Below are 27,022 nucleotides of genomic sequence, written 5' to 3' on the forward strand. Positions count from 1 at the left end.
AGAAACAGAATAGATATTAGAAAAAACTTTTTGACAGTTAGGGTGATCAATGAGAGGAAGAGGCTGCCACGAGAGGTGGTGAGTTCTCCTTCAATGGACGTCTTCAAACAGAGGCTGGACAGATATCTGACTGAGATGATTTAGTGAATCCTGCTTTGAGCAGGGGGTTGGACCAGATGACCCAGGAGGTCCCCTCCAACTCTACCATTCTATGATTCTATGATTCTATGATTCTATGAAACAGTGTAACAAGAAAAAAAATTGAAATGCCAGAATTACCTATTTTGGCCATGCAATGAAAAGCAATAAAAGGCTAGCAAAATATCGTATTTACCCCAAATTGGTATCAGTAAAAATGGCAGCACAAGAAAAATTTTTTTTTTTTTTTACAAATTTTCTAATTTTTTTTCACCACTTAAACAAAAAAAACTATACATTTTTAGTATCTGCATAATTGTGCTGACATTGAGAATCATATTGCCAGGTCAGTTTTATCATATAGTGAACATTAAATAGAAAACCCCCCTAAAAATTGTGGAATAACACTTTTTTTTTACAATTTCAACGCATTTGAAATTTTTTTTCCGCCTTCCATTACATCACATGCTAAAATGATGTCATTCAAATGTACAACTCGTACTGCAAAAATCAAGCCCTCACATAGTTATGTAAATGGAAAAATAAAAAAAGTTATGGCTCGTGGAAGAAGGGGAAGAAAAAACAAAAGAAAAAAAACAGAAAATAGTCCCATCAAGAAGGGGTTAATTTAATTTTTTAATTGGGACGTACCAGCAAGAATTTATTTGTCAGCACAATAGCCTATGTACTAATAATAGAGAGCCGGTGGTTAGGGCGATATTCTACGGCAGGGGTGGGGAACCTAAGGCCCTCGAACCATTGATAGCTCTCGACGACCTTTTATCCGGCCCCCGGGCAGATTCCTGAGGACTGCAGTGCTTGGGCCAGCAGCTCTATAGTTAACCTTTAATTTCTTCTTGCTCTGTGAGCACATGAACGCAGTGTTCACTGCTGAATGCTGAGGCACGTGCAATGAAAGATTACGACCTGACACCAGTGTCAGCGTCAGGATGTACTTCATGGGTGGGGTAGCACGTGATCTGTATGGCCCCTGTACGTTATAAATATCTATATGGCCCTTGGCAGAAAAAAGTTTCCCCACCCCTGCTCCAGAGTAATCATCTAATTGCCAAACTTTATAATGGAACTCTAAAAGTTCCCTAGATAAAGCAGCACCCCGTAATCTTTGAACCTCTTGACATAATTATCAGCAGCCTTGAAGCAGCCTCAAACTCATTTATTAAGGGTGCTGTAGGTGTGCTGGACATCTTTGGAGAAAATCATACATGACAGCAAACTTTCTTCATTTAAAGCTTATGCTCAAAACTCATAACTTTGCCCTTTGCAATACCATACAAGAATTTTTCACAACACTTATTGCCTCGCTGCCTAATAATCCAAACTGACTATTTGATAACTTCCTCTCTGATTAGTTCTAAAGTGCAGACAAAAATCAGAGATCCAAATCCTAAGGACCTGATCATCATTTATTTAATACTTAAAATTAGCAACACAAAGGAATAATGATTCTTTCCTCTACAACTGTTTATCTCTTATTGCTCATTTTCACTCTTTAACACAATAATACATTCTCACTGCCTGCATCACTCCTCATCTAGTTCCTCCCCCTGGCTGTCATCAATTGCTTAACTAAAATACTTATCCTTTCTTTCTTCTTGAACCTTTTTTAACTCTCACAAATATTCTTTCAAAACCCCATTAGTAAAAATTCACTCTCTTCACTGGTCTTTTATTGATAATTACAGACCTGGTTTTTATCCCCTCTTCAACTCTAAACAGTTGGGATGCTTAGGGTGGCTTTAGAGTAGCCGATGGTGTCTGTTAAATGGTCACTGATCGGCTACATGTTTGTCGATAAACGGTCATTTAATAACCTGGAGAACTGCACTTCCCATGTGCACAGAAGAATGCTTGGCAATATGATCATTCTGTGCACATAGGCGGTCATTGTAATCGTCAGCACAAGTTCTATTTACACAGGATGATGTGTTTCCGAGAATGATTCATTTTAAGAAAGCTTTGAAATACAGTTAACCTATTGAATGATCTTTTTGCTTGTTCGGCAGGTAACTGGCAGCCAATTTACAATTGCCAATTATTGAGAAGTGAGCATTCATTTGAATGCACGTTCAAGATCATCAGTCAAATTAAATGCATTCTTAGTCTTCTCTTGCCCAATCAGCTATCTCTCGGCTGTCTTCTAGATCCCTTACCATCTGGTTTGCTTAATCAATAGTGTCAAATCATCTCTGTACAACTAAATAAAATTGTAACTTGTGACGTTGAGTCACTTCTCACGGACAAGCCGTGAGTCGGGATAGTAAAGGAGTCTGAGGTCAAAAGCCAGGAGAGTACGTCATAAACACATGGAAGAGACAAAGGCATAGCCAGGTACTGGTCCGAGGTCAAATTGCCAGGAAGAAAGTGGAGCAGAACAAAGAGGTTAAACAGACAGATGGTCAGAACGAGGTACAAGGTAAGGCAATGAAAGATCAACAAACAGAACACAGGGCACAGAGAGACAAACCACACAAAAGCTGAATGTACGTCTTGCAGAGGTCTGAGACTAATGGCCTAGTTACATAGCCGGGCAATCACTTCGGACAATGAACACCTGGAGACAGGCAGCATCTCCCAGTCTCAGATTGGATGGCTGAGCTGTTAATCAAAACACCGAAAGCTCAGCACGCCCCTGCACCAGACTGGACACTGAGCTGTCAATCAAAGTACTAACAGCTTCATCACGCCCCTGTACCAGATTGAATGGCTAAGCCGTCAGTAACACTATAAAAACACAAAAACACTTGGTCCTCATCTGGTGTATTCAACAGGAATATATTTATTTATTGTAGAGAAATCCAGACAAAAATAAAGAGATGTTTCTGTTAAAACAAGACCTTCATTAGTCTAATAAAGAAAAGCATATAAAAATGTACAATAATTATCAAAAAGAAAAAATCAACCCATATTCATGTCACAACATTATAATAACATAAGGAAAATATGCATAAATTAATGTCGTAGTATCCGTGAGAGGGAATCACATTTTAACATCCAGAATCCTCAAACCTATTATACCTTGGTCATGTGGACTGGACGCATATATGCTTGTGACGTTGAATGACTCTAGGATAGACTGGGAACTAATCGGACCCAAATCAGCAATGAGTAAAAAGGCTCCTGTGTCTAATAAAAAGGACGGGGTATCCTTGATCAAGGCATTAATGATTTTTTCATGAAAAATTGACAATGGAGAGAGTAGTGAGTCTGTGGAGGCAACTATGGGGTGACCGGGTGGATTCTGAAGTTGTTTGTGAATTTTGGGCAGAATGTATAGCACCGGTGACCTCGGGTTCTTATTGTATAAATATTCAAATATTTTTTGATCTAATGTACCAACAGATAGATGTTGTGTCAGAATGTCATGAATCTTTTTGGCTTGTTCAAAAGTGGGATCTCGTGTGAGTTTTTTATATACTGTTGTGTCCCCTAGTAGTCTGTATACCTCCCTTAGACAGTCGGATTTATCCATTACTACAATTGCCCCTCCTTTGTCAGCTGGCTTGATTATTATGTCTTTGTCATCAAGTAATGATGTTAGAGCCTATCTATCCAGTGAAGGGAGGTTGTTTTGAAAATGTAAATGACCTTGCTCTGAGTCTATCCTCAAGGAACGATAGTCCTGGTCCACAAAATCAATAAAAGTCTCCAAAGCAAAAATTAATTTTGGATCTGAGACCAAGTTCCCTAGCATTAATACATGACTATGAATTTACTGAGGTATGTAAAGTGGGAGGGGATCCTGCAAAAAAGGTTTTGAGGCATAGATTCCTAACAAACCTTTGGAAGGCCATGTGTAGTCCAAATGTACTGTATGGGACGAAGGGATAGAATGATAAACCCTTTTGTAATAATGCTATTTGGGCTACACCAGGTGTGCAAGTATATTCTATGATCCCACCAGCCCTGGTCTGACTGGGAGTGTCCCCAATCTTGTGGCTGCATCTTTTATTAAGTCCCTGTGTACTATGTAAAGGGATTTCCTATATCTATTGCTACATAATCCTATATAATACACACTAGTGTTGTGAGTAGAGATGAGGGGTGTTCGAATCGAACTGTTCGCCAATCTCAAATTCGAGCTGTTTTGGCCGGTGTTCGAGCCGTTCGACGAACCCGAACGATTTGAAAAAAATCCGGCTGTTCGAGGTTATGTTCGATAACAGTTCGTGCACCAAAATCGTAACTGGATTTTTTCACAGTAATGCTGATAATCAATGTTAATACACAGTTTGAGTGTACAGCGGGGTGGGGGGAGGGGCAGGGGATGGATCTCTGCAGAAATAATGAAGATCTCCAGTTTTTTTTCTCTTTCCCGCATTTACAGTGGGGAGGTGCAGTCTGTCAGCCTATCAGCAGCGCAAACACGGAGCGAAGTGCTTTTTTCACACAAGCAAGGGCATGTGTCATTGGCTGTGTATGTCACATGTCCTTGCCCTATAAGACCCAGCCATTTTCCCCGTCGCCACCATTTTCTCACTGCTGCAGCTGAGTGTTAGACGGCACTGCTGCTGCTGTTAGCGCTATATTGTGTAACTGAATTGCAAGCGAATTTTCTCTTAAATAGACAGAAAGGTTTAGGGAGTAGGGACTAGTTTGTAATTGCAGCCCTTTTGAGGGCTAGGTTACAGCAGTTCCTAGCACTTTTAGCAGGCAGGTCAGTTCTCTTAAATCGACAGATAGGTTGGGAGTAGTGACTAGTTGTAATTGCAGCCCTTTTGAGGGCTAGGTTACATAAGTTCCTATCACTTTTTGCCAGGCAGGTCAGTTTTAGTGCTGTGCAAGTGTTTTTCACAGCATTTGGCTAAATCTAGCTAAGCAAATCCTTTTGGGCCTCTTGCAGTGTGTGTTAGTCAGTGGAGTAGCCTATCTGTGTTGCAAGCTACACCACCTGTGTATGTAATACAAATTTTTTACTGCACCTAGCCAAGTAAAACCTTTTGGGCCTGTAGAAGTGTGTGGTACTCAATCTATTAGGCTATCTATACCAAGCTCCACCAGCTTTGAAATTAATAATAATGTTTAGCTGCATCTTGCCTGTAAAATCATTTTGGGCATATTAGCAGTGTGTGGTACTCATTCTATTAGGCCATCTATACTAAGCTCCACCAGCTTTCAAATTACTAATAATTTTTGGCTGCATCTTGCCTGGAAAATAATTTTGGGCATAGTAGCAGTGTGTGGTACTCATTGTATTAGGCCATCTATACCAAGCTCCACCAGCTTTGAAATTAATAATAGTTTTTAGCTGCATCTTGCCTGTAAAATAATTTTGGGCATATTAGCAGTGTGTCGTACTCATTCTATTAGGCCATCTATACTAAGCTCCACCAGCTTTCAAATTACTAATAATTTTTAGCTGCATCTTCCCTGGAAAATAATTTTGTGCATAGTAGCAGTGTGTGGTACTCATTGTATTAGGCCATCTATACCAAGCTCCACCAGTTTTGAAATTAATAATAATTTTTAGCTGCATCTTGCCTGTAAAATAATTTTGGGCATAGTAGTAGTGTGTGGTACTCATTGTATTAGGCCATCTATACCAAGCTCCACCAGCTTTTAAATTAATAATAATTTTTAGCTGCATCTTGCCTGTAAAATAATTTTGGGCATATTAGCAGTGTGTGGTACTCATTGTATTAGGCCATCTATACTAAGATCCACCAGCTTTCAAATTACTAATAATTTTTAGCTGCATCTTGCCTTGAAAATAATATTGGGCATAGTAGCAGTGTGTGGTACTCATTGTATTAGGCCATCTATACCAAGCTCCACCAGCTTTGAAATTAATAATAATTTTTAGCTGCATCTTGCCTGTAAAATAATTTTGGGCATATTAGCAGTGTGTGGTACTCATTCTATTAGGCCATCTATACTAAGCTCCACCAGCTTTCAAATTACTAATAATTTGAGTGTGTCCCATAATCTTTGCATTTATGTTATGCATTTATTAAATATAGCTTGGAACTGATACCTTGATAATGGCATTCCATCATTTTGTGATAGGAAGAAATTACTTTGTGATCTGATGGTTATATATGTTTTTACTATTGATACCCGACTCAGTGTACCGTTTGTGGGTTGTAGAAGTACCCTAGTGCCCCTGCCCGCTGGAACCGTTTTCGATTGGCGTATGCGTAGACGTATTGAATTATTGGCTATGACTACGTCCTGGTGTAATAAGCCTCCACAGTCTGCCTAGGCTAGATGCATTTAAAAATTCTTATTAGATACACAGGCGGTGCAGCTTGCTTCGCAGCTGGGCTACTACGTCCAAAGTATTGCCTAGGCTAGATGCAGTTAAAAATTCTACGCTGACTAGCAGACACTGAAGCTTTGGAGCAGACCTCTGAGTAAACAGTTCTTCAGACTCAACCATCTGTGTTACCCCAAGTGTATGTATTTTCTTACAGTTAAAAGGGGGGGGGGCGACCCAACCCACCTGGAATTGACGATGCCAACGTCACGTAAAACACAGCAAGGGGACTCCAAAAAGAGTCTCAATTTTTTCCAAAAATTTTGGCACAGACACCACTTAAGTGGCATCAATTGCCCCAGAGTTGCTTAAAATGGTTGGTGATGTGATTTTACCAAATCCTCAAGCTTTTAGTTTCCCAAGGATGACACAGGGGTAGAAAAGTCCTTGCGGATCCATGATTTGTTCATCTTTATGAACGTGAGTCTGTCTACATTCTCAGTGGACAGTCGCGTGCGCTTATCTGTCAGCACACCACCAGCAGCGCTGAACACACATTCAGAGAGAACGCTGGCTGCAGGGCATGACAAGATCTCCAAGGTGTGAGTGGCGAGCTCTGGACATTTTTCCAGATTGGAATCCCAAAATGAGCAAGAGTCCAGTAACACAGTCATGGCTTTGATGTTCACTTGGAGATATCTTCCTCTCTAGGCATTGACTATGTGTCAGACTTCTTGTCTCCTGTGGCCTTGCAAAGGATGGTCTAAAAAAGTGGTGAAACGATTCCACAAAATTGCTGTTATCAGCAGATACTGTGTTACTGTTACGGTTTGAGTGATGAAGACTCGACAGTCCCACTGTTTGCCAGTTAGAACTGTGAAATTCACTACGTGCACCACTGGTGTTTTGTGGAAAAGCACATGTAAGATTCTGCAACAGCGTCTGCTGATACTCCTGCATGCGTGAAACCCTTTCTATGGCAGGAATTATTTCGGCAAATTTACTTTTGTACCGGGGATCTAAGAGTGTGGCAACCCAGTAGTCGGGATTACTTCGAATTCTGACAATCCAAGGGTCATGTTGCAGGTAGTGCAGCAAGAAGGTCTTGCGCATCCAGGAGGACCAAGTCCTTGTTGTGTTGGTAGCGAGGTAAGAATCATGCTTCCTTCCTCTGCCCTCTCCCCCCAACCTCACACAACAGAAATGTGATCAAGGTCTCCCTCATCTGATGAGTCTTACATGCCCATCGCCAGTTCGTCCTCCACTTCTTCCTTGGCTCCTGCACCTTCCTCAACAGTTTGGCTGCTACCATGCGCACTGGTTAATCCCTGTCCCCCACCCTGCCATGCCTGCCGCCTTGGTGCTGCCGACCGTCTGGACCTTGGAGATGTTATCCCTTCCGCATACGACTCCTCCTCTACTTCCTCCAGGTCTTCTTGTCCCACCACCTGACTCTGAATTCTGTTTAACGTGTGCTCCAGCATGTAGATCACCGGAATAGTCATGCTGATAATGGCATCGTCAGCACTAAACATCTTTGTCGCCATTTCAAAACTGTGCAGAAGGGTGTGTGGCGCCCCTGAGTGTTCAGTCACCACAGAGGTACTGCATCTCACCCAGAGGTGTGGTATCTCACCCTCAGGTAAGGAAGGAGTATGGCTCTGGACCCTAACACCTGCATCCAACACATACCCGCAGTGGGGGTAGGGCGAGATTGCTCCTAAGGGAGAGCACAGTCTCAGGTCCCTAGCTGGTGGGAGGGTCCTATGTAGTGGGTGTGGGTGGGTGTGGGTGGAGAAAGCAGCTTAGGGGACCACATGACAGGGAGAGTATAAATAGGAAGCCATCTTAGAAAGAGCAAGCTCTGCATGAGCTCTGCTCCGGAGGCGGGCCTAGCCTGGGAGGCCCAGGACTGAAGAAGAGAAGAGAGGAGTGGGAGCAGGAAGGCTCCAAGAACCGAAGGGACCCTAGGGGCACGGGCCATGCAGAAGGCCACCAGTACGCCCGCTGCTACCAGGAGGTAGAGGGGTCAGGCCAGATAAGGGGAATCGGTCCCTCAATTAGCGAAGAAACAGCAAGGCTCAACTAGAAACCGGAGGCTGCAACATTTCATGCACTGCAGGCCAAAGTCCACACCAGTCTCACTAAGAAGGTAGCCATATAGGACCCAGGGGACGGAACACACGTCGCCTGCCAAGGCCCGAGGATACCGGATAGAAGTGTCACTGGGTGTGAGGTGCAGGGAGAAGGCCAGAGAAAGGAGACACAGAAGGGGGTCCTGCTAAGTACTCCAGAGCTATCTGGGGGTGGACTGAGCCCCTCACTGAGTACGCACAGCACGAAGGGGGAGATTGCTCTGGTACGTGTAATCTGGACTGCAACAACTGTGAGTAAAGATGTTGGGACTGCATCACACGGACTCTGTGTTCATTACTAACTCCCTGCACTACAACCACCATCATCCACCCACACTGCCCTGAAGCTAAACTCTTCCTGTGGGGAGTAATAATACCATTGCTGCAAAACCACCAGCTTCAGAGGACTGTTCCGCAGCGGCGGCCCCTTTGGCCGCACTCCACAGGTGGCGTAGTCGGACAATATAAAACCCATATATACAAATTACCCTTGGATTGACCGCCCTGGGTCACGGACCGGGTCACCGCCACAGTGACTACAACCCCCAGCGTCTACCTGCCCGGCTCCGGGTACCCCACGGCCCAGGGGGCGAGTCAACTTCATAGGTCCCTGATCTGAGATCACTCCTGCAGCGTGATTTGCCCCACCTCTGGTTCTCGTTGGCCCAAGCTATACGTCAGAACGTATTGCACCAGGGCTTGTCGGTGCTGCCACAGTCGCTGCTATATGTGCAGAGTTGAATTCCACCATGTTGGCACATCGCATTTCAGCCGGTGAACTGGCAGGCCCAACGACTTCTGTAGAGATGTAAGTCGTTTAGCTGCAGGATGCGAACGGCGGAAGTGAGCACACAGCGACCGTGCCCTCTGCAGAAGGCCATCTAGTCCAGGATAGTGGGCTAAAAATTGCTGGACAACCAGGTTCAACACGTGAGCCATACAAGGCACGTGTGTGACATTGCCCGGTGAAGGGCCGCACCCAGGTTTGCAGCATTGTCGCACACGGCCTTCCCTGGTTTCAGGTCCAGTGGAGACAACCATTCATGAAACTGGGTCTCCAGTGCTGACCACAACTCCTCAGCTGTGTGACTCACATTTCCCAGACATATCAAAGTAAACACCGCCTGATGCCGTTGAGCACTGCTGCCAGCATAGTAAGGAGGTGTGCAGGATTCCTTCTGCGCAGTTAGAAAGCGGGTGGCATTACCAGACAGGCTTTGGGTGCAGGTGGAAGACTGAGAGGAGGTTGAGGAGGCAGAAGCAGTGGAGGAACTTCTAGATAAAGAGGATTGACGTACATCTCGTGGGGACGGCAAGACTTGGACAGCAGCCCCTTGTCCTGCTGTCACCATAGTTACCCAGTGCCCAGTCAGCGACATGTAACGCCCCTGTCAATGCCTACTCATCCAAGTGTCTGTGGTGAAATGCACCCTGTCACACAAAGAGTTTCTCAAAGAAGCGGTGATGTTGTGTGCGACATGCTGGTGTAGCGCAGGCACACCTTTCTTTGAGAAGTAGTGCCGACTGGGCATCTGGTACTGGGGCACTGCGACGGACATAAGGTCTCGAAAATCCTCTGTGTCCACCAGGCGAAAAGGCAGCATTTCTGTAGCCAACAGCTAGCAGATGGTGAAATTCAACCTCTTAGCTTTGTCATGGCTAGGAGGAAATGGTCTTTTACTTGTCCACATCTGAGGGACTGAGGGCTGGCTGTTTTGCTTAGACTGGGTTGAGTAGGGTGTCCCCGGCAAACAGCCGGTCTGTGAGGAAGATGCAGGCGGAAAAGTTAGGTTGCCTTGATCCAAAGGTGGTGCTCTCGATGTCGGAGAGCGCTCAACACCAGCTGGTGTTTCCACTTCCAAATGAAATGATGACCTGCCAATCACACTGGCTGTTGCGGTTAAAGAGGTGGCAGGTCTGCGTCCAAAAACATGTGTGACTGCTGTCTCCCCAGTCACAGACGATGAAGAGGCCACAGATGCACAAGATGGGGCAGACGGTGGTTGACCCAGCCAGCTAGGCCACATTGTAGCACAGTGAGCTTCCCACTGCAACTTATGCTTCATATCCATGTGACGGTTTTTAACGGGTCTGGGAGGCGGAACCTCTGAGCAACTTATACAAGGGGGCGGTCCTTGTAAGGAAATGGGTGGCGACCAGGGAAGACAGGCAGGCAGTCACAGCAGGTGACCGGGACAGTCTCTGGGTAAACGGGCAGGAGGTCACGGCAAGTGACCGGGACAGTCTCTGGGTAAACGGGCAGGAGGTCACAGCAAGTGACCGGGACAGTCTCTGGGTAAACGGGCAGGAGGTCACAGCAAGTGACCGGGACAGTCTCTGGGTAAACGGGCAGGAGGTCACGGCAAGTGACCGGGACAGTCTCTGGGTAAACGGGCAGGAGGTCACGGCAAGTGACCGGGACAGTCTCTGGGTAAACGGGCAGGAGGTCACGGCAAGTGACCGGGACAGTCTCTGGGTAAACGGGCAGGAGGTCACAACAAGTGACCGGGACAGTCTCTGGGTAAACGGGCAGGTACGACCTGTGACGGCTGAGCCTCCAGGTAGGCTAGCAGGCAGATAGCAGATGAGCGCTCCCAGGTGAGCGGGCAAGAGTCTCTGGACTGGCAGGTGGTCACGGCACGTGACGGCGGAGCCTCCAGGTAGGCAAACAGGCAGGTAGCAGATGAGCGCTTCCAGATGAGCGGGCAAGAGTCTCTGGACTGGCAGGTGGTCACAGCACGTGACGGCGGAGCCTCCAGGTAGGCTAACAGGCAGGTAGCAGATGAGCGCTCCCAGGCGAGCGGGCAAGAGTCTCTGGACTGGCAGGTGGTCACAGCACGTGACGGCGGAGCCTCCAGGTAGGCTAACAGGCAGGTAGCAGATGAGCGCTCCCAGGTGAGCGGGTAAGAGTCTCTGGACTGGCAGGTGGTCACAGCACGTGACGGCGGAGCCTCCAGGTAGGCTAACAGACAGGTAGCAGGTGAGCGCTCCCAGGTGAGCGGGCAAGCTGGTCCATAGACAGACTGACAGGTGTCGGAAGGCAGACCGTCGGACCTCAGGCTAGCAAGCAGGAAAGCGGATGACAGGCAGGAATCAGGCAGCAAACTGGCAGGAGACTGGCAGGTAACTGGCAGGTAACAGACAATGGGACCTGAGGGCTGAAGCAGAGTAGTGAACAGTGCAACAACATTGCTCGGGCACCTCCATTTTGGAGGAGGTGCCTTATATATGGAGGGATCCTCCGGCCATTGGCCGGGGACTCCTTAGGGCGACGGGCACGGCCCCTTTAAGAGAGGGGGAGCGCGCGCGCGCGCCCTAAGCACAGTGACTGGGGGAGAGCGGGTGCTGCAAGCAGAGCGGGAGGAAGCCGCTGGGCACGGAGCAGAGAGGTGAGGGGAACAGCGTCCCTGCCTAGCAGGAGGCAGGGACGCCGACGCTACAGTACCCCCCCTTTAGGCCCCCCCTTTTTTAGGCCAGACAGAAATTTAGCAAGGATGAGAGGGGCATGGATGTTCTCCCGGGGCTCCCATGTTCTCTCCTCAGGACCAAACCCCTTCCAATCCACTAGAAAAAAGGTCTTTCCTCTTACCCTTTTGGTGGCCAGAATGTTCTCTACCTCAAACTCGGCTTCAGCAGAAACCGGAGCAGGAGGCGTACCTGTAGACTTGGAAAAGGAGTTAAGTACCACGGGTTTGAGAAGAGATACATGGAAGGAGTTAGGGATCCGTAAGTTGGCCGGGAGTTTCAATTTATAGGCCATCGGGTTGATCTGTTTGATAACCTCCAGAGGACCGATGAACCGAGGCCCTAACTTATAGGAAGGAATCTTGAGCCGGACATATTTGGATGAGAGCCAGACTTTATCTCCGGGACGAAATTGTGGGGAATCCAGGCGTTTTTTGTCGGCGTGTCTCCTCATCCGCTCGGACGACTGAAGGAGTGCGGATCGGGTACTCTCCCAAATGGAGGAGAATTTGCTAACGAGAGATTCCGCGGCCGGGTTGTCCACAGAGGTGGAGACAGGAAAAGGGATCCGAGGATGCTGACTGAAGACTACAAAAAACGGGGATTTAGAAGAAGATTCGCTCTCGTGATTGTTGTAAGAGAACTCGGCCCATGGTAGGAGATCCACCCAGTCTGAATGGTGGGCATTAACGAAGTGCGGAGGTAACTGGTCAAATTCTGATTGAACCGCTCCACTTGACCATTGGACTGTGGGTGGTAAGCGGAGGAGAAGTCCAGGGTGACGTCGAGCAGTTTGCATGTGGCTCTCCAGAAGCGTGAGGTGAACTGAACCCCACGATCCGACACGATGTGGAGAGGCAGACCATGGAGACGGAAGATGTGGCGGATAAAGTCTTTAGCTAGCTCGGGAGCAGACGGGAGACCTGGCAGGGGAATAAAATGAGCCATTTTGGAAAAGCGGTCAGCGACCACCCAAATGACCGTACAACCGGCAGAGACGGGGAGATCTGTTATGAAGTCCATAGCTATATGTTGCCACGGGGCAGCAGGCACAGGCAGAGGAAGAAGGCGGCCGGCAGGCAGGTGTCTCGGAACTTTGTTGCGGGCGCAGGACACACAGGCAGAAACAAAGTCAATTACATCCTTGTGCAGGGTAGGCCACCAGTAGTGCCGGGTAATAAGCTGGAGGGTCTTTTTCTGACCGGCGTGCCCAGCTAGCTTAGACGAGTGACCCCAGTGTAGAATCTTCTCCCGATCGGACTCCGTTACGAACGTCTTACCGGGAGGGAGACGATTTAGGCCCAAGGGGGCTACCTGCATTACTCTGGCGGGATTGATGATGTGTTTCGGCTCCTCCTCAAGATCAGACACCAGAAAGGATCGGGACAGGGCGTCAGCTTTGATGTTTTTGTCAGCCGGACGAAAATGAAGAATGAAATCAAAGCGGGCAAAAAACAAGGACCACCGGGCTTGGCGCGGGTTAAGTCTCTGGGCGCTCTGGAGATATGCCAAGTTCTTGTGGTCAGTGTAAATTATTACCGGGTGGAGAGCCCCCTCGAGCAGGTAACGCCACTCCTCCAGTGCCATCTTAATGGCCAACAATTCTCGGTCTCCTATAGAATAATTGCGCTCAGAAGAGGAGAAAAGTTTGGAGAAAAAGCCGCAGGTTACCTTTCTTCCGGAAGAAGATTTTTGGGTAAGTACCGCCCCAGCTCCGGAGGAGGAGGCGTCAGCTTCTAGGAAGAATTGTTTGTTGCCGTCCGGACGATGCAGCACCGAGGCGGAGAGGAAGGCCTGTTTTAAGGAAAGAAATGCCTCCTCTGCTTCGGGCGACCATTCTCTGGGGTTCGTACCTTTACGGGTGAGAGCAGAGATAGGGGCGGTCCTGGAAGAGAAGTGCGGTATGAACAGGCGGTAATAGTTGGCGAAGCCCAGGAACCGCTGAATAGCCTTCAACCCCTCTGGTCGGGGCCACTTCTGGATGGCAGACAGTTTCTCAGGATCCATTTGTAGACCTGTCTGAGAGATTATGTAGCCCAGAAATGGAAGAGAGGTCTGCTCAAAGATGCACTTCTCATATTTAGCGTAGAGGTGGTTCTGCCTGAGCCTGAGCAGGACCTGACGAACGTCCCTCCGGTGAGTAGGAAGATCCGGAGAGAAGACCAAGATATCGTCCAGGTACACCACCACGCAGGAGTAGAGAAGATCACGGAAGATGTCATTGACCAACTCTTGAAAGACGGCAGGAGCGTTACAGAGACCGAAGGGCATCACAAGGTACTCATAGTGGCCGTCCCGGGTATTGAATGCCGTCTTCCACTCGTCCCCCTGACGGATACGGACCAGGTTATACGCCCCACGGAGATCCAGTTTGGTGAAGATTCTAGCCCCCCTCAGACGGTCAAATAATTCAGGAATAAGCGGAAGGGGGTATTTATTCTTCACAGTAATCTGGTTTAGGCCTCTATAGTCTATACATGGACGGAGTGAGCCATCCTTCTTTTTGACAAAGAAGAAGCCTGCTCCCGCCGGGGAGGTAGATTTCGGGATAAATCCCCGGGCCAGGTTCTCCTCAATATATTCAGACATGGACCGGGTTTCAGCAGCGGACAAAGGGTAGATTCGCCCACGGGGAGGAGTAGAGCCGGGCATCAGGTCGATTGGGCAGTCATATGGTCTATGAGGAGGTAAAGTCTCTGCCTCTTTTTTATTGAAAACATCCGCATAAGACCAATAGGGAACCGGAAGACCGGGCAGATTGGCTGGGGTAGGAGAAGGACGGGCAGGACGAACGGGAACTAGACAAGTCTTATGGCAGTCCTGTCCCCAGCGAAGGACCTCTCCGGTCTGCCAGTCAAGCACGGGTGCATGTTTCTGGAGCCAAGGCAGGCCAAGCAATAGTGCGTGAGAGAGTCCAGGCAGAACATGAAAGGAGATGCTCTCAGAATGCAGCATTCCCACCTGTAGAGTCAGAAATTCGGTGATGAGTTGTATGGGATGTGGTAAGAGACCCCCATCCACGGCGGCGACAGATAAAGGTATGGCTAGAGGTTTGGTGGGAATGCGGTATTTTTCTACCAGGGATTGAGAGATGAGATTTCCAGCAGCTCGAGAGTCAAGTTGAGCCAGTTCAAAATAGCGGTTCTCTCCGCAGAAGATAGAAACAGACAGCATCAGGGATGGAGAGGATTTACTTTTGTCTAGGGCGACCTCTCTGAGCGATCCTAGACACAGGCGTTTCCCAACCTCTCAGGGCAGGAACGGATCCGGTGCTCCTTACTGCCACAGTAGAAACAGCTCCCCTTGGCACGACGTAAGTCTTGACGGGTCTTGACCATCTTGGTCTGGTCGACCTGCATAGGCTCAGGTGAGTGTGCCTGGGGAGAAACAGAGGGAGTGACGGGTCTCTGGAAGGTAGGGACTAGACGTGGAATCCTCCTCTCACGGGTGACCTCCCTAGCGCGCTCCTGGAACCGGATGTCAATCCGGGTGGCAAGTGTAATCAAGTCGTCGAGAGTGGTAGGAATGTCCCGACCGGCGAGTTCATCTTTAATACGGCAGGACAGACCCTCCCAGAAGACGGACACCAGGGCGTCGTTATCCCAGGCCAGCTCCGAAGCAAGGGTACGGAACCGTATGGCATATTGGCCCACGGTGAGACTCCCTTGACGGAGGCGTAGCAGAGATGAGGCAGATGAGGTGTTCCGTCCGGGTTCGTCGAAGACCTTCCGGAAAGCCGTGAGAAAGGCTGGCAGGTAGGACACCAGAGGGTCTCCTCTCTCCCATAGAGGATTTAGCCAAGCCAGTGCCTCTCCCGTGAGATGGGACATGATGAAGGCTACTTTGGCCCGGTCGGAATTAAACTGGTGGGACTGGTGTTCAAAGTGCAGGGTGCACTGGTTAATGAAGCCCCGAGCTTGAGCGGAGTCGCCTCCGAAGCGAGGAGGTGCAGAAAGCCGGATTCCAGAGCAGGATACTATGGTATTGGTGGGCTGCGGAGCAGCCGGGCTGCGAGTCATGACACTGGCGGTGGTTGCTGGTGGGGCAGTCAAAGTGTCCAGGCGAGTATTGACATTCCGCAGATGACCCAGGATGGACTCCTGTTGGGACCTCTGTCGGGACAGTTCATGACAAAGGTCCGAGAGCGAGGGAGCTTGGGTGCCACCGGGTTCCATGGCCCAAGCAAACTGTAATGGGTCTGGGAGGCGGAACATCTGAGCAACTTATACAAGGGGGCGGTCCTTGTAAGGAAGCGGGTGGCGACCAGGGAAGACAGGCAGGCAGTCACAGCAGGTGACCGGGACAGTCTCTGGGTAAACGGGCAGGAGGTCACGTCAAGTGACCGGGACAGTCTCTGGGTAAACGGGCAGGAGGTCACAGCAAGTGACCGGGACAGTCTCTGGGTAAACGGGCAGGAGGTCACAGCAGGTGACCGGGACAGTCTCTGGGTAAACGGGCAGGAGGTCACGGCAAGTGACCGGGACAGTCTCTGGGTAAACGGGCAGGAGGTCACAGCAAGTGACCGGGACAGTCTCTGGGTAAACGGGCAGGTACGACCTGTGACGGCTGGGCCTCCAGGTAGGCTAGCAGGCAGATAGCAGATGAGCGCTCCCAGGTGAGCGGGCAATAGTCTCTGGACTGGCAGGTGGTCACGGCACGTGACGGCGGAGCCTCCAGGTAGGCAAACAGGCAGGTAGCAGATGAGCGCTCCCAGGTGAGCGGGCAAGAGTCTCTGGACTGGCAGGTGGTCACAGCACGTGACGGCGGAGCCTCCAGGTAGGCTAACAGGCAGGTAGCAGATGAGCGCCCCCAGGTGAGCGGGCAAGAGTCTCTGGACTGGCAGGTGGTCACAGCACGTGACGGCGGAGCCTCCAGGTAGGCTAACAGACAGGTAGCAGGTGAGCGCTCCCAGGTGAGCGGGCAAGCTGGTCCATAGACAGACTGACAGGTGTCGGAAGGCAGACCGTCGGACCTCAGGCTAGCAAGCAGGAAAGCGGATGACAGGCAGGAATCAGGCAGCAAACTGGCAGGAGACTGGCAGGTAACTGGCAGGTAACTTGCAGGTAACAGACAACGGGACCTGAGGGCTGAAGCAGAGTAGTGAACAGTGCAACAACATTGCTCGGGCACCTCCATTTTGGAGGAGGTGCCTTATATATGGAGGGATCCTCCGGCCATTGGCCGGGGACTCCTTAGGGCAACGCGCGTGGCCCCTTTAAGAGAGGGGGAGCGCGCGCGCCCTAAGCACAGTGACCGGGGGAGAGCGGGCACTGCAAGCAGAGCGGGAGGAAGCCGCCGGGCACGGAGCAGAGAGGTGAGGGGAACAGCGTCCCTGCCTAGCAGGAGGCAGGGACGCCGACGCTACACGGTTCATGCATGAAGTACTCAAACTATGGATTTTTTGGCCTCTACTTAGCTTTTGGTGACAAATGTTACAGATAACACGAGTTAGGTCATACTTATCGATCTGAAAAAATGCCCAGGCTATGCAAGGCTTAGAGCCCATGCGACCTGAAGAGCCACTACGACTTGTTGTCAGAGGCAGAGTTGTGTTTGAGGATGCTGTTGTTGACGTGCTTCCAGTACTCCGTCTCTGTCCAGGAAGGCGCAACCTAACTTCGTCGTCAATAGCATCTGTAACGCCCAGCTGCGCTTTGTATCACAGATCCTAGAAGAGTGCATTGATGGAATCCTCCACAAGAGGCCCCCATAAACATTCACACATCTCCACCTTCCACCTCAGACCAGCAGAGTGAGCCCATTAGGGATATAAATAGGCAAGGTGGAGCTAGGCAGTTCAGTTCCTCTGAAAAGTTCCTGCAGTAGAGAAGCCTAAGAGAGGTCAGTCTGCATTGGAGCTCAGTCTAGTCTAGAGAACTCTGTTAATAGTTCAGCAGTGGAGCACGAGGCTCCTGCTAGCTAGATTCAGGGAGCCCAGTTAGAGCTTAAGGTGTGCCGGCTCCATAAAATCGGTGAAGCGCGGCAAGCTGCCGTTAGTGTGTATAGCCTAGTGAGGGCCCGAGTAGGCCGAAGGTGAGAGTTACTACATAGGGGGCAGAGTAGCTTAACCAGATTACCCCGAAGCATTTACCGGACACCGGATCTGAGCTTAACGGGATCTCTATGACCCAGTAAGGCATAACCAGAATCCCTGGAGAACTATAAGTCCCAGGATCGCTAAGGTGCTGATACGTAACAGAGCCAGGAGACGCTTAGGCCCCACATACTGGGCAGCGTGAACTCCAAGACAAGGCCCTACCACAAGGTCAGCCAGCGCAGGACAGAGACAACGTTAGGCCTAGCTCCAGGCAGGTCAGAAACTTACTACGCAGAGCCAAGAAACAGGAGGCCCTACACCCGCTCATTGGGGAGGATCCTGATATGCACCCTTCACCCTACAGTGCTCCGGGATGTGCCTGAATTTCCACCAGTAAAAGGTACTGAAGTGACTACCATGTCTTTTCCCTTTCTTGCTCTGACCCAGCTGGGTCTCGCCTGTCCTGCATTCCCCCTGCATACACTTTTCTGAGGCCTAGCTCCACCTGTGGGGAGCTATACCATCGAGCTGCCTTATCACCGGCCTCAGTGAACTCCTGCAGCACTGGTGCTTCTCACCAGATACCACAGGTGGCGTCACAAACTCTTATAAAATTAACAATTATCCACCCTTTTAAAGAGTGACCCCAAGGTACGGACCCAGGAGCCGACCACCGCGATATCCCCAAGGCCAGGCAAAGGCCTGGTTACCGAGTCATCCCCATCCCCTGGGCTAGTCACATCCTCCTCCACCTCCTCTGCTGACCTCATCGACTGGCTGACTGTGGGTTGACAGTAAGTGGGATCTCCAACCTCGTCATCATCACCCTCTGTGTTCTCACACCCGTCGTCCTCAGAGCCAACCTCTTCCTGCCCTGACAGAAAAGTCAAGTTGTCACTCCAATCAGGTATTTGAGTCTCATCATCGTCTTCATCATTGTTTCCACCAACAGGAGTTACAGTTTGGGAACGAGGGTCTACATTATGCTCAGAACCTTCTTCATCTGGTCCTGGATCCGACTCATAAAGATTCTGGGCATCAGTGCAGATCATTTCCTCATCTGGATTAACAGAAGCTCTGGAGCAGACCTCCGTTTCTCAGGCTATAGTATGAGTAAACAGCTGTGCAGACTCAACCATCTGAGTTACCCCATACTCAGACGGGCAGCTGGAGACTTGGGAGCTGTGAGGAAGCAAGTGCGATTGGGGTGACACCTCTGAGGACTGGAGTATTTGTGATGTTGAAGTAGAGGTGGAGGAGAGCCCACTTGAAGGAGCACTTGATATCCGTTGAAGCACCTGGTGTTTTTGTGCCTCATCTGGAATTTGTAGCGATGGGCTTGTCCGTAAGAAAGGGATCGCATCACATTGTCCACGAAAAGAAGTAGACATCTTAGTTTGGCTGGAAGATGGTCTCTCTTCTGCAGATGTTACTCCCCCCCACCGCGGGGGGGCTCGACCCACCAGCGGATAGGCACCAGTATTGGGAGAGGAGGGCTGGCCGTCAGGGTCCACCGTGGCTCTGGCACAAACCCGGCGACACGGAGGTCGCACGAGCAGGAACGGACTGGCCTTGTCGGCTTCGTACTCCAAGTGTAGTCCCTCTGCCCGCTCGCGCCCGTAACCTTAAAGGGATGTACAAGTGGCTTTTCTTCCCAGGGCTGTTCCCCGCCCAGCAGGAACATGGGGGAGCTCAGGTTGGCCTTCCACTGTACTCCCTTACCTCTCTCGCCCTCTTTCCTTCTTCTGTTCTCCATCTAACCCCTCGGCTCTGTGGTGTCCGCTCTCTCCTTCTCACAGGTGGACTACCGCGTGTATTCACACTGTGGCGAATCTTTTGGACCCAGGCATAAGAAGTTGTCGAGGTAATGGATAATATGTGCCCCCTTAGAAACGTCCATTACAACCAATTCGAGGAAGCAACTAAACGCCTCAAATAGTGAGCAGGATCTGGACCACCCCATGGGCAAACAGCGATCTATATAGTATGCTCCTTCCCAGAAGCAGCCCAATAGGTGGACACTATTCGGAGGCACAGGTAGTAAGTAACCGGAACGCCGCATCATTGTCTGTTTTGGCCATTAGGGTGACCCTGCCCAACTTCTTGATCCGCCTGATTGCCTTGTCAAAGGATGTACAGTATATACTACTGTACTTGGTTCCGCGTCGATGTTGTCGTTTACGGACCAGCCCCTTGGATATGAGAAATGGTGGATTAGTCCGAATGTATTGGGTTCCGTTTTTGGCACAACTCACAACGGGGATACCACTACGTCTTGTAAGGAAAGTGTTCTGAATGGAACCGCCATTCTACCTAAAGATATTTCTTTCTTTAATTTTCTTGTCACGACGTCTGGGTGTTGGTAGGCTGATTTTAGATTTTTACTCCAGCCTTTCTTGATTTTAGAAGGGCATGACATGCCTATATCTGTGTCTCCCCCTCCTTTTACTCCTCCACCTCTTTTCTTTTCGCATGATTATATGTACTTGTCACTTTTCCATGTGTTAGTTGTGTCTTCTGAGCAGTTTTTCAGCTTTTGGACACCTTTGAAGTGTTTTCTATGTGTTTCTATGTGTTTTTGTTTGCCTGCCATTGGTTTTAACGGTGTTCAAAGGTGTTCGACGAACAGTTCGGCGAACATACGGGTGTTCGACGAACCAAACCGAACTCGAAGACTACGGGGGTGGCTCAACACTAGTTGTGAGCACATACTCACCTTGATCTCCCACATGTATTTTTGTTGGTTTTCATTTTTTATCTGTATTTTTTCTAAAATATATGCATATTTTTCTGCTCTGAGGTGTTGATTGAAATTGTATTATGGATGTTAAAATGTGATTCCCTCTCACGGATACTATAACATTAATTTATGTATATTTTCCTTATGTTACTACAATGTTGTGACATAAATATACAGTGATTTTTTATTTTTGATAATTATTGAACATTTTTTTACATACTTTTCTTTATTAGCCTATTGAAGGTCTTGTTTTGGCCGAAACGTCTCTGTATTTTTGTGTGGATTTCTCTACAACAAATAAATAATATATTCCTGTTGAATACACCAAACGAGTGCCAAGTGTTTTTGCAGTATAATGGATAGTTTTGCATCCTACTTGGGCACTTTGTCTCCAGAAGCTATTACAAGCCATCAGCAACTGTATCCTAGACACATAGAGGGGTGGAATCGTGACATATTTATTGTTTATTGATTTTTTTCTAGGTATCTCTATAACATTTGACGCTGTAAACCAAGAAGTTGTGTTTCATTTGATTGATGTTAGGAATACTACTTTCTTTCAGTTCTCTCTCAATCTAATTGACTGCTCATTCTGTGTTATTTGCGAATTTTACTTACCCTATTCCATTTGCTGTTGGGTTTCATCAACCTTATTGAAAGTCCTCTCCTATTTACTTTCTACACAGCTGGCATGTGACAAGCTATCAGCAAATGTAGCTTTCATCATCATTTCTGAGGTAATGAAACCCAATTATATACTTTTTCCCATGACAAACCCTTTTGCACTGCTGTGAAACATCAGTGATTATCAGCTTTCACTAATATTATGTTTTCTTCTGAACTTCTTATGTTTCTACCATCTGTGAACTTACCTAAACATGATATATTCATTTCAAAGTGTGGTACAAATATAACTCCTAGGCAGCATGCCTTCTGTCTTAGTTATGCGTGTCTTAGATGTTTTTTCACTCCCTATATGCTCATGCCATTTGCACCTCAAAGACATCTCGAGAATCCACCCTTTTCTATGGAGTCTGTGAATACTCTTATTCATTTTTGGCATCATTCTAATCTTGATTATTTAACTTCATTATATCAGTCATTCTTTCTCAAAATTACACATCTGTTAATCATACTGAATTAAACAACCAGCAATCTACTACACAGATGTCTTTATGTCTTGTCCCACGACTTGGGAATCACACAGTATTGTATTGTATTATTGCTGTTGCATTGCTATGCAATAAGGTTTGCCTTTTATAAGTTTGTCCTCACTCTTTCTCTGTCTGCCTCTCTAGCTCTGATGTCTGTAACTCCTCACTTCTTCCTCCTTCCTTGTATGTCAGTCATCTTAAGAAGCTAATTTCTTGCATCTCTGATTCTAAATAGTGTTTTTTACCTACTATAATTGTACATAAGTACAAGAATTCAGCTTGAAAAATAAACCTTCTCCTGGAATATTCATATGTGCCTCAGAAGTTGAGTCAAGCTATGTGATCAAATCTCTTGTGTGAGTACTGGTACATCGATACCTCCATAGAAATTGTGTCTCAAGAGCCCCACATTTGTAGCCTAGTTATTCTGGAAACAGAATACTTTACACTGTGCCATTCATTTTACTGGTAGCCCACCCACTATGAAATACAATTTATACTTATCAGTCCTACCAAGAAAACTTCCTTTCTTGCTAGGAAGAAAGTGCTGCATTTATTTTAGTCTTCTTCTTGTCTTTCAACAATCCTACCCATGCTCTTCATTTTGCCAATGATGTAAGAGTCACATTTTTTAATATATGATCCTCCCATTCAAATTGCCAAAACTTTTCTGAAGCTGCACCTGTTCTCTGGAAGGCGCTGCCTCAAACAATTAGATTAAATTCCAGCAACTTAAGTTTTAAGAGTTTCTCCTGATTTTCTCCTTTGGAGCAGAGTTGCAGCTGTGGATTTTACCTTTTGCCCCACTTTTGATTACACAACCACATGTGCTATAACTACGTGATCTGCATAATGAGAAATTGATTGACTTATACTCGAGAAAAACATCTTTGTTATGGGCCCTCAAAAACAGTTCTGATAGATGCTCTTGAATGGTCATTTATTGGGGAAAAAGTATTTACAAAATCGGACATTTTAAGATACAGTAGTTAACTGATTCTCCTTAACTCATTTGGAATAATATATTAAAAAATACCAAGCATTAAAGAGTTGATCAGTTTTAGGTAATACTGTTTAGTGAACCACAGTAAATGTCATAATTGCTTGTTTTAAGTACTATACTAGGTCAATTGCAGCAATCATACTCGGGCATTAGGGATAAAGTTACAGCTGCAAAACAACACATACAATAATGTATAATTTGTGAATTATATAAACAAAGTAGAATATCATATCCATAAAATGTGAAAACAAAGACAATAAAAGTGTGAGAATTGTACTGTTCAATCTGATAATTTGCAAGATGTATTTTTTTCAACAGCTGATTGTGTTTGTCCAATTTATTAGGTGGAATTTGTCTAAGATTCAAGTATTCAGTTTGCAAATTGTCTCTTCAGAGAGGACGTGGACTTAAAATCTAATGCCATCTATTGGAAGTAGCAATCCTACAAGTCTGAAGAGACAATTTGCATATTTAATTTCCCAGAGGAGCATGCAAGGTATTTAAGTCTTCTCATACTGGTATGCTATACCTGGCTTGTCACTCTCCACAAGGAGAAACCTTACCTCTTAGATCCCAGTGTTCAGTTTGTAACTTTAGAGGGAACTTGCAGCCTGTGGATGATGCTCCAGTATTACAAATTATTAATAGGATCGGGGGATAGGCTGAGTGATGAATCACTTAATACTCCTCATGGAGACTTTAGTTGTCATTCGCATATAGTGCAGATGTTTTTCAAAGTTGATTACACAAGGTATGTGGTGCTGCAATTGACTAAGCTCTACAAAATTTTGAAAGCTCTTTTCTCATGTATTAAATGTAGTAGCAAGGGTTTAAAGGGGTAAATCCTAAATACATTTTCCCTTTAAAATATTCTGCAGTTATTTTAGACCGCGGTATAATAGTGTAATTCAGATACAGGTAAACCTCATGACCTTGCATTTTTATTTTGCTCTTCCTTTTTTTCCCAACCTTCTTCCTAAAATCGTAACGTCTTTATTTTTCCACCAAAATAGCCATATGAGGGCTTGCTTTTTGCGAGACAAGATGTAATTTTGAATGACATTTAATTTACCATACAATGTACATTTTTTTTAGCATTTACTGTTCAGATTAATAGATTTTCATAGACTTTTCCAAACACCACAACGCCAAATATGCTTGCTTTTATTGTGTTATTTCTTTATTCTTCTTATTTAATTAAAATTTTCTTTTTTTTTCAATATATCTCTTTTTTTCATCTTTTACTTTTACTTAGGGGACTTGAGACTGTGATCTTGTAATCATTTGTTCTATACACTGCATGCACAATTATTAGGCAAGTGAGTATTTTAGCTCCTGAGTTCTCTCCATACACCAGCAGCACCCAAAAAGTGACATACTATTATTATGTCATATGATGGGTTAAGGTTAGTATAACATTTTTTTAATTTATTTTTCAAGACCTATAAAGAAGAAACACCAGAAAAAAGTCCAAAACTCAAAGTATCTTTTTGCGAAAAACATCACTGACTCAAAAAAAAACACAAACTAAACTGCTTTGTGTGATCTATATTTTGGTACAGACGTCGATATACTATAATATATGGCCCAGAGCATTTTTGCCTAAAAATGGCAAATAAACACGCAGTGAAAAACTACTAAATACATTTTCAACAAAAGGATGCATCTGCCTAATTATATTGTTGTAGAGAAGGGTAAGGCAACATATTTTGACTATGACTTGTTGATTGTTTTAAATGTCTCTTTTTGAAGCATGAGGGAAAGCAGGAATGTGTTTATATTTGTAAATACAATTGTGACATTGCTGCTGTCTTATTTTGATTTGCTTGAATGTCAATAATGGAAAGCTCAAACTTATCAAATTCACGTGAAACTGCAAATTTCAGGAAATTCGACTCAACCTCAGTCCTCCACAGATCGATCGGCTCATCTTTAGTTTTGGGAACCTTTATTAAGAAACAGTCATATACTGCCTTCCTAAGAAAATTTTTAATTTTACTGGTGTTTTAGAATCGGCAAAATCTTGTAAAATCAATATAGGTCACAGTACAACAAACAGACAAGTGTTTTCCGTCATTAACATCCAAGATTGTTAATGACAAAAAACTTTTACTTACTTTATAAGTCTCCAAACAGTAAACCTTCCTTGAAAATAATCACAGCTCCCAGAAATGCATTAATTTGCTCAATAAAACCTTCATCAATTCTCAAATGAACAAAAGCACTACAAAACTCTCTAGTGTAATATAACCTCTCAACCATCAGTATTCAGCACTAGTAAATAAGCTGATTATATATAAATTTTAATTCATAATGAAAATATGAAATAGGTTATTATCTAGACTCTTGAGAAAACCAAGACTACAGAAGAGCATAAAATTAAAAGCAAGCCAAGTGTGACTGAAATTCTTCTTAAACAAGTTCAACGTATGAACTTTGTTTAAAAGAAAGGTGATTCTGACACTTCAATCTTCCTTCATCAGCATTACAAAAAGCTGACATTGTGTTACTCTATGACTTTGGGGATCGTGCTATTTCCACTATATATTGGTCTGCGGGTTTACTCTTTATTCCCATTTTCTTTCTGCATCAAGTCACTGTCACATACAAAGCGGGCGGCATGAATAAAACACACCAAGGGACAGTATGCTGTCATCTCTGCTGTATACCTATATTCCACTGTGCTATGCATAGATGATGTATCATGTATGCCTTATCTCTGCTATTAATATCTGTGTGGCATTCATCTATACCATATTACAGGGCAATTGATTTTGTATTTTTTTTATTGATGTTAATTTACTGTATTCTACAACTTCTCATCTCATGTTACAATCAATTAAGTTTATCTTGTATTTATGAAGGTGTATAGCTTAGAAAATCAATATTCATATATTCTAAATTTAAGAGGAATTTCATATTATTAGAGGGTAATCTTCAGTTCAAGATCTTAATTAATTAACCTTTTCATCACCTTAGGTTTTTCCGTTTTAATTTTTTGCTCCACTTCTTCCAAGAGTCATAACTTTTTTATTTTACTGTCAATATGGCCATGTGAGGGTTTGTTTTTGTGGGACGAGTTGTTCTTTTGAAAGACACGATTGGTTTTACCATATTGTGTACTGTAAAACAGGAAAAAAAATTCCAAGTGCAATTACAAAAAAAGTGCAATTCCACAATTGTTCTTTTTATTTTTTTACCATGTTCACTAAATGATAAAACTGACCTGCCATTATGATTCTCCAGTAGAGATGAGCATTGTTCGACTCGAACTGTTCGCCAATCTCAAATTCGAGCTGTTTTGGGCGGTGTTCGAGCCGTTCGGCGAACACGAACAATTTGAGAAAAATTCGGCTGTTCGAGGTTATGTTCGATAACTGTTCGTGCACCAAAATCATAACTGGATTTTTTCTCAGTAATGATGAAAATTAATGTTAATACGCAGTTTGAGTGTACAGTGGGGTGGGGGGAGGGGCAGGGGATGGATCTTTGCAGGAATAATGAAGATCTCCATTTTTTTTTCTCTTTCCCGCATTTACAGTGGGGAGGTGCAATCTGTCAGCCTATCAGCAGCGCACACACGGAGCGAAGTGCTTTTTTTCACACAAGCAAGGGCATGTGTCATTGGCAGTGTATGTCACCTGTCCTTGCCCTATAAGACCAAGCCATTTTCCCCGTCGCCACCATTTTCTCACTGCTGCAGCTGCGTGTTAGATGGCACCACTGTTGCTGTGTGCGCTATACCTTGTTAATTTCAAGCCAATTTTCGCACAAATCTACAGATAGCTTGGGAGTAGGGAATAGTTGTGATTGCAGTCCTTTTAAGGACTAGGTTACAGCATTTCCTACGACTTTTATCAGGCAGGTCTGTGCTCTTAAATAGATAGGTTGTGGGAGTAAAGACTAATTGTAATTGGAGTCCTTTTCAGGACTAGGTTACATCAGTTCCTATCAGTTTTTGCCAGGCAGGTCTGTGCCAGTGCTGTGCAAGTTTTTTTCACAGCATTTGGCTGAATCTAGCAAAGCTAATCCTTTTTGGCCTATTGCAGAGTGTGTTAGTCAGTGGAGTAGCCTATCTGTGTTGCAAGATATACCACCTGTGTATAGAATACCAATTTTTTTACTGCACCTAG

This window comes from Phyllobates terribilis, unplaced genomic scaffold, assembly GCF_046119375.1.
Source record: "Phyllobates terribilis strain yellow unplaced genomic scaffold, ASM4611937v1 Scaffold_1__5_contigs__length_1240528914, whole genome shotgun sequence".
Lineage (NCBI taxonomy): Eukaryota > Metazoa > Chordata > Amphibia > Anura > Dendrobatidae > Phyllobates > Phyllobates terribilis.